Source organism: Sceloporus occidentalis, unplaced genomic scaffold (genome assembly GCF_023333645.1).
Source record: "Sceloporus occidentalis isolate IW3139 unplaced genomic scaffold, rSceOcc1.0.p SCAF_9, whole genome shotgun sequence".
NCBI classification, from domain to species: Eukaryota; Metazoa; Chordata; class Lepidosauria; order Squamata; family Phrynosomatidae; genus Sceloporus; species Sceloporus occidentalis.
In genome coordinates this window covers 5,181,772-5,190,000 of record NW_028316989.1, presented here as the reverse complement: position 1 = coordinate 5,190,000, position 8,229 = coordinate 5,181,772, and the positions used below count along the sequence as shown (strand labels likewise).

Here is an 8,229-nt window from a genome sequence, read left to right as displayed (position 1 = left end):
AAGAGGGGAAGTAATGTACAGCACCAACCAGCAATGTATATTTGATTTGACACTCAGAAACAAGACACTTGCCTGTACAGCTGCCCCAGAGACTTGCCGGGAAAGTTACTTTCTCAAAACAATTACTTAGAGTTATTGTCGCCGATGCTCTGTCCAAGACACCCCTGATGAATTGCTGTCATAGTTACAACTTCTAGAAAGTAACACATTACTTCTGATTTATCATAAGTAACTAGAACAATAATTTTACCATGGTATCAGATACCCTTGATATCTGCTGGGGTTTGGTTCCAGGACCACCTCCATGGATACCAAAATCCGTGGATGCTCATGACCCATTAAATAGAAAAATGGCATAAGAAAATTGTGTCCCTTTTATGAAATGGCAAAATCAAGATTTGCTTTTGGAATATATATATTTCAAGCTGTGGATGGCTGACTCCATGAATAAAAAACCTGAGGATATGGAGGGCTTAGTGTATTTACTTTTAAAGAAGAGACATAAGCATGTCTTTTTAAAATCCAGTTGCACAAGACATAGTGCATTTGAACCATGTGGTAGTCCTAAGGAGTTTACAAGGTGTAAGCTAATTGTCCCCAACAATCTAGGTACTCATTTTAGTGACCCTCTTGGAAGGATGCAAGCCTGAGTTAATCTTGAACCCTTCACTGGTCTTGAACTCGCAACCTTATGGCTTGTGAGTGAGTGGCTGCAGTACAGGCATTTGACCACTGTGCCATCAGGGCTTGGATGGGAGACCATCAACAATACACTGGATCCTTAATATCCATGGAGCTTGGTTCCAGAGCCCCCCCCTGGATACCAAAATCCATGGATTTAAATACAGTGGTGTAGTAAAATACATGGCAAAGTCAAGGTTTGCATTTTGGAATTTATATGTATTTTGAAATATTTTAAAGTCATGGATGGTTGAATCCGTGGATAAGGAATCCATGGATATGAAGGGGATGGCTGTACCAGGTGCTGTAGTCTATATTTCAGAAGAAGGAACTGGCAAACCACTTCTGAGTATTTCTTGCCTAAGTGAACCCTATGCAAAATTCATGGGGTCACCATAATTCGACGGGCAACTTGAAGGTACACATGGACACACACACACACACACTTGGGTCCCACTCCAGGAGGAAGGCTAAATAAATAAATAAATAAATAAATAAATAAATAAATAAATTTACATACACTGTGCAATATAGTTATGCCTTTGTTACTGGGGAGTACAAATAACTCATAAGTAACTTTTTACTTATAAGATCTGTGCTGCATGAAGTGGGGACAAGGACTGTCATATTTAGATGGCTCCAATATTTTCAAAGCAGCACAGGCTGCATGCATACATACACCAGCTCCTGCCGCATGCCTTCCACATTACATTTTACACTTCCAAATCCTCCTGTTCAGGCTGTTTTGAAACGGCAGCTGATCCAGGCATGGTCACTTTAAGATCTCTTGCATGGTAAAGGCAACAAGGCCCATGGGACAATGACCCAGCTGCTTTGCAGGAAAATCTGCCACTGGTTTCATCATAGCTGTCGCTGATGTATTGAGAATACCAGCTAATAAAAACACAGAAGGAGGTGAAGTGTGTCAAGTTGAAAACATGGGGAGGGGGGCAAAGGGAAAGAGGAGGATGTGTGGGGAGGAGGCACAGACACTAAATTTCTCCTCTCTCTTTTCCACACTGTAATTGTTTAAGGCTGTACACAGGCAACATCCTCTTGCAGTTCTTTCCCTCTTACCACTATAATGCCTCCAGCCTAGGTCTCCCCAGCCTCACCTCTGCCTAGCTTAGCTACTGAAGCCTGTACACTGTGCAATACAACTATGCAACCGGAAATGCACATAGTCTGGTGACAAGTGGATAAACATTGCTGGAGGTAGGGGGCCTGTTTGTTCCTTTGGAAACAACTTTAAAAAAACACGTAAGAAGTTTGTTTTCATTCTGCAGAGAAGGGAAAATACATCATCATTGCACCTAGTAGCTGAATCTACATTTGGAGCCAGTATTATATTGTCTATCCTGACAAGCCTCTCATAAGTGTTTTGATGATGCAACTTGAGAAACGAACATTTCTGGGTTGCCTTTCAGGGGCAGCTCACCCTGACTATATTGCAGTGATCTTAAACAAGAATTGGGGAGCCAGCAGTACTATTAGATAGGACAAGATGATGTTCAGAGATGAGGTCTATGCGCCCCTAACCTAGTTTGGTGACTTCAGATGAAGTAGAGGATGCTGTCCCATTGACCAAACTGCAGAGAGATCAATTGTCATAATAGCCTATAGTTGGTAGGGACCCCAAGGGCCAAAACAGGGCAGGACCCAGTGGCGTCAATAGGGTTGGCATCACCCAGTGTGGTATATGGTGACACCCTCTCCATTGACCTCCCCCTATACCACACCGTACAGAATCCTTCATAATGTTTTTTTTTCTACTAACGTTACTCATAAAGTGTAATTCTTGTATATCACTAAATGTAGTGATAGTAGTTCTGATATAAACAACTAGCAAAATTAAAATTAGACCTTTAAATTACAATATCATATGCACAGCCTAAATGTATTTACATGTACATGGTTTCATATGGTTAAAATGAAAATTTGGTAAGATGTGATGTTTTTAAAGAAAAATATTTATTTAAAAAAATAAAAAGCAATTTTATATAAAAAATAATTATTTAAATACCTCTGGGGCCTCTTGTTTCTCCTCCAACTGAGCCTCACCCCTCTCACCCCATCTCTTCAGCATTTTAAAGAGATGAAGGCAACCCACCCCTCTTTTCTACCAAAAAGCAGATATTTGGGGAGAGGTAGTATCACTCCGCTTAGGGGGTCGCCAGGTTTGCACCCACCCCCTGCACCCCTAGTGATGCCCCTGGTAGGACTGAGTTCTATTTGCCTGCAGTGTGTCCACCCCAGACATTTTCCTGGGTCGAGCATTGATCCAATGTGTCTCTAGTTATAGCAGACCAGCCCTTGGTTTGGCATGCTGCAGATTGGATTGAATGCAAGAAAGATTTCTTTTCATTTTAAGATGTGGCTAGTCTGAGTCCAGTGATATCTTAAATCTTCATTCTGGGGGTGAAGGTGCTGGGGCACGAGACAAATGAACAGGCAGAGCTCCTCAAGTTTCCTAGATTGTTGTTTATCTTCTCTAATCTATGCTGACCTTCCTTCTAATCCTAAACTGATATTTTTAGGGTTACTGATGTCACTTTACCCTTTTTACACTTGAACTTCCTCCTTTGAGACATGATATCTTACTTTTGTTCTTCAGTGGTTGAGGGCAAGCATGGCTCCTAGTTTTTCTGTTATATGTTTATTCTGTGTTATTATATGGGCTTTCTAATTCTATTATCTATTCTATTAGTTTCTTATTTTCCTAAGTGAGGAGTCACATTATTGGATTTCACAGGGTCAAACGTGCTCCTCCAAGGATTTTGATGCTTCAGGGATCCATGTTAATGAAAGAGGTGGTATATAGTAATAGCAAGTACATTTCTATGCTGCTTATTAGTGAATTAAGCACTCCCTAAGAGGTTTACAATGCCTCCAACAAGTTGGGTACTCATTTGAGTGACTTATAGAAGGATGCCAGGCTGAGCGGACTTTGGAGACCCTGGGATCGAACTCACAACCTTGTGGTTGCAGTACAAACATTTAACCACTGCACCACTAGAGCTCCCTATTATCTTATAGATGTATATTCAGAAAATGATCCTTCTCATCAGCAGAATTTGAATGGGCCATGTTAACTTCATGCATTTAGGGATTCTCATTCACCACAGTTAACAATTGCAGATTAATACATATTGGGATAACTAGGTCCCAAATCCAGTGATGTCTTGCAATATTGTAACCTACAAGCACAGATCCGTTCTGAAGTTCCAGGATATTTGAATAGATATGACTTCCATGCATACAGAATGCTTGCAAGTCTTCATAGTGAACACACTTGGGCAAGTCTTCAAAGTGAAGAGCTCTCTATACAAATCAACACACATTGCAGTCTTTGGTTTATGAGAGCATGGTGCAGATGTCCCAAATAATTTCTTCCCCTCCTTCATGGTTTTAATTTGGAAGAAAGAAGGGGCAAAAGAACATTTCCTGCAAGTTGTTAAATTAATCTAGTCCTGATCCTCTAAACCACTTAGGCATATTCTAAAGGAAACTCAGCAGAGAGAGATTGTTGAATTAGACATTTGTTCCACTGTATTTGGTTTCCACAGTCAGATATCACAACCATGCAGCCTGTAATCATAATACCACACTATTACCTCCAATGAAAGGATTCTAAATAAATATTGCAACATATTTAATATACTCAAGACCATTTGATTTGTTATAGATGTATATTTCAAGATTGGTAAGTCTCTTGTTGCCTTGGGGAAAGAATCTCACCACCACAGAAAAGTAGTACTGTGGTAGTGGAGTAAACATAATTCTAATAGTTCAGTGAACCTTTTAGAGGCCAAGTGCCCAAACTGCAACTCAAAACCCACTTATTTATTGCAAAGTGCCATATCCCTCTGGCTTTTTAGCAACAAGCACTGGCAAACTCTGTGCTGGGGCGACGGCACATGTGTCCACAGAGAGGGCTCTGAGTGCCACCTCTGGCACATGTGCCATAGGTTCGCCATCACTGGCATAAAACATGGAATGCTGACCAGGAGCATCTAATGACTAGTTGGGGGAAAAATTGTGACACAGTTTATAAAAACTGCAATGTATCAGATGTATTCAGTGAAACATCCCATCTTGGGTCCTGCTTACATTACTCTAATACTTAGTATGCTTTTAAAGGTGGTTTTTGATGAGAAATGCTCTTGTAATGCAGTCAAAATATCCATCTAAGGAGTTTTAGCAAACTGAACTAGAACCATAAGGTTAAGTCAAAAATGTCTGCCCTACAGCATACTTCTTGTCTTGTATTTGCAATACCATTTATTGCCAAACAATGTTCTAACCCGGCTGTACGGCTCTTTTATTTGCTTGGTCACATAGGGTTAAATTCTTCAATATGCCCTTGGATACCTGCATTGCCCATTTGACCTAGCAACTTCCACAAGGCTTGAAGTAGTAGCTTAATCCTATTCTATACAAGACTTTTGTTTTTCCTCTCCTTTTCTCTAGTTCACTAGTAAACACTCTGTAGGTATCAGAAAATTGACCCTTTCTTTCTGGAATTTAGTGTCATGAAGAAAAAGCCAAACAGAGATTGACTAACTGACTACTTTAGTAACAAAAGGTTTACAAAGAACATACAGGTTGAGTCTTACTTATCCAAAATGCTTGGGACCAGACATGTTTTGTATTTCTGATTAATTTGGAATACCTGTATTTGTATGTTTGTGTATAATGAGATATCTTGGAGATGGGACCCAAGTCTAAACATAAAATTCATGTATGGTTATATACATCTCATTCACATAGCCTGAGGATAATTTTATACAACATATGTTTTAATAATTTTGTGTGTGAAAGAGAGTTTGTGTATACTGAAGCATCAGAAAGCAAAAGTGTCACTATCTTGGCTGCCCTTGAAAAAACCTCTTGGTTTTTGGAGTATTTCAATGTCCTGAATTTCAAATAAGGGAGACTCAACCTCAAAAACTGAAAGCACTGTTCCTGAGCATTGACTTAGGCATTTTCTGGTATGGTGAGCCAGGAGGGGCAATACGCTTTAATGAAAACCCACTTAGGACAAATGCAGACTCAAATAACTGAGCTCCACTATGGCAGAAAGTTCAGATTTGAGCAAACCAAACCAGTTTCATGTCTTAGCACAAGATGACAATTTTGTGTGTTAGCAAAAGAAAATGGCATGCTAGTGCTTGGATGCTGTAGTGGTACAATCCATTTTAGTGCTCTGCCAACTCATTCTGCTGTAAGTGTAGAGCATGCCTAAAGTCTATTTATTAGTCTACTGTCTACATGAACACATAATAATAGCCATAGGCAGGAAGAATGCTAGTTGCATTTATTTTAGTTCATAGAAGGGAAGAGCCAAATGTGGAGTGTGGATGTTACTGTTTTGGATTACAACCACAAGAATCCTCTACCTAGTTTGGCCATCCTTTGTTCCAAAGAAACATGGCTTATTTCCAAGCATGGCACAGTACAGGTTTGGCATTGCTGGGGATCTGTTGAGGCTTATACCTCAACAAGGGGATCACTGATAATCTCACATCCTTGTCCTTGCCATTCCTCTTGCTTGTCCTCAGTATCTTTTCATCCACCTTCTCCAAGTGAACACACAGCGACAAGACAAAACGTAGGCACGCCAGATCATTTTGCTTCCTCCTCTGGAGAGGATTGAGCTCAGAAGAGTTCAGCAAACCAATGGGAAACAGCAAATATAAGGACGATATGAAGCTGAGCCCATCATGATCAGGACAATTAACTGCCTTCCTTCATAGATCTGGGATGCGTTAAAATTCTGTCTGGGCAGATTTTCATATTAAGTACTTGTGTGACCATTATTTAACCTCCATCGTTGTATAAACCTTACAGAGATTAGAAAGTGTTTAAAGATGAGCTAATCCCTATTAACTAATCTGTGCACACTCACAACGACAATTTATTGTCCATTTTATCACTTCCCTCTCATAACAGGGACCCCTATTAATATCTCTGGGAAACTTGCCTGAACAGAATGGAGGGGTGCTGTGAGTTGTTTTTCTTCCACCCATGTTGAAAATAACAATAATAAATACGAACATTTCACATCATCATAGCTTTGGCAAAACTAGACTAATATGTTAGTGTAACTGAACAGTTTAAGGGAAAGTACATCAGGAATTTCATATTGTTTCCAGATGTCCAGAGCCAGAAATGATTTTCTCCTCTCTTGAAACTGGAGCTTCTTGAAATTCGTCCCTCCCATTTGTGATCAGAGAAGCTTGGATGGACTATTTCACCTAATTTCCAGAAAGGGAGGATAATATTTCTCCAATATTATTTCAGGGAGCACAAAATATCTCATCTTAAACATTTTAAAAGTATGTTGTGTTCCCCTTCTCCCTTGACCATCGTAGGTGACAAATAGAGCAACTCTTCTGGCAGTCTTGTGGCCATTTTATATCTAGCATCATTTCAAGAACTTATAAGGGAAAATGGCAACCACCACTACAATACAAAATGACTGGTGGCTGCTGTAAATCATAGTAGTAGAAAATAATGCATTAGATGGACAAATAATCTGACCTGATATAAGAAATCTTTCTATTTTCCTAAGTTAAATGAATTCAGAGTCTGATAGATCTCTGAAGCATAGACAGACTTATCAGGAGAGCACCTCCTACTACACTTCAGCCAAAGAGTCACCACTTATTTCATGACATTGTCTCCATCTTGTCACTGCTTTGTGTTTGAGGCACTGAAAGAGTGTCCCTTTTCATTGATGGGGAAAACCTGTCAGTAAGCTCCCAATCACAATGCTGTCCAATTAGTTGTCAAGTATGACAAGTTCCACCAGTTGTAGTTCAGCCTCCTGGCATCCTATCCCCTCCCGCTCTTTGTCCCCAAGCAGACCTTTTTTCCCCACTTTCTTTTTTCTGTTTTTTACTAAATCACATTGCCATAATTGCTAAATCGTGTTACAAATATGCCCACAAACAACCCCAGAGGCATGCTGACATAGGGCAGGACAGCAGGGTGAAAGAGAAACACAAAAGAGAATATGAGGGTCCATCGATGTCAGAAACAGCCCTAGATGTGCAATTGAAGAGATGCGCTATAACGAATGTTCCCAAACCCATATGTATACATCTCCTCTTACTAAGGTGATTGTGGAAAGAGCAAGGCTCATGTGATAATGTCCTTAGTCTCAAACAAATTCAATAAAGATTATCAATGGCTACTATCTATAGAAGTTACAATTTTGAGGGGAAAAGCCAGGGTACTATTATTATTATTATTATTATTATTATTATTATTATTATTTCTCCTATATGACAAGTAATATATCTGTTTGTATCACTTGCTGAGGGACAAAAACACGGGGGTGCTATTTTGCTCATGTCCTGCTTGTAGGTGCACATACATAGATATATATTTATTCAATCATTGACCAGCACTTGTAGGTGTCCCATAAACATTTGTTTGGCTACTATAGGAATTGAATGATGGTCTAGAAGGGCCTTTGGTCTGATCCAGGAGGGCTCTTCTTATGTCCTTATGAGATCTTTGCTTATCTGTCGTCGTGCAGCA

At 39.8% G+C, this 8,229-nt stretch overlaps 1 protein-coding gene across 1 annotated transcript in view; it reads left to right on the top strand.

Moving 5' to 3' along the window:
- Window positions 1–8,229, top strand: part of EBF2 (EBF transcription factor 2) — a 186,199-nt gene that overhangs the window by 133,886 nt on the left and 44,084 nt on the right. The window lies entirely within an intron of this gene.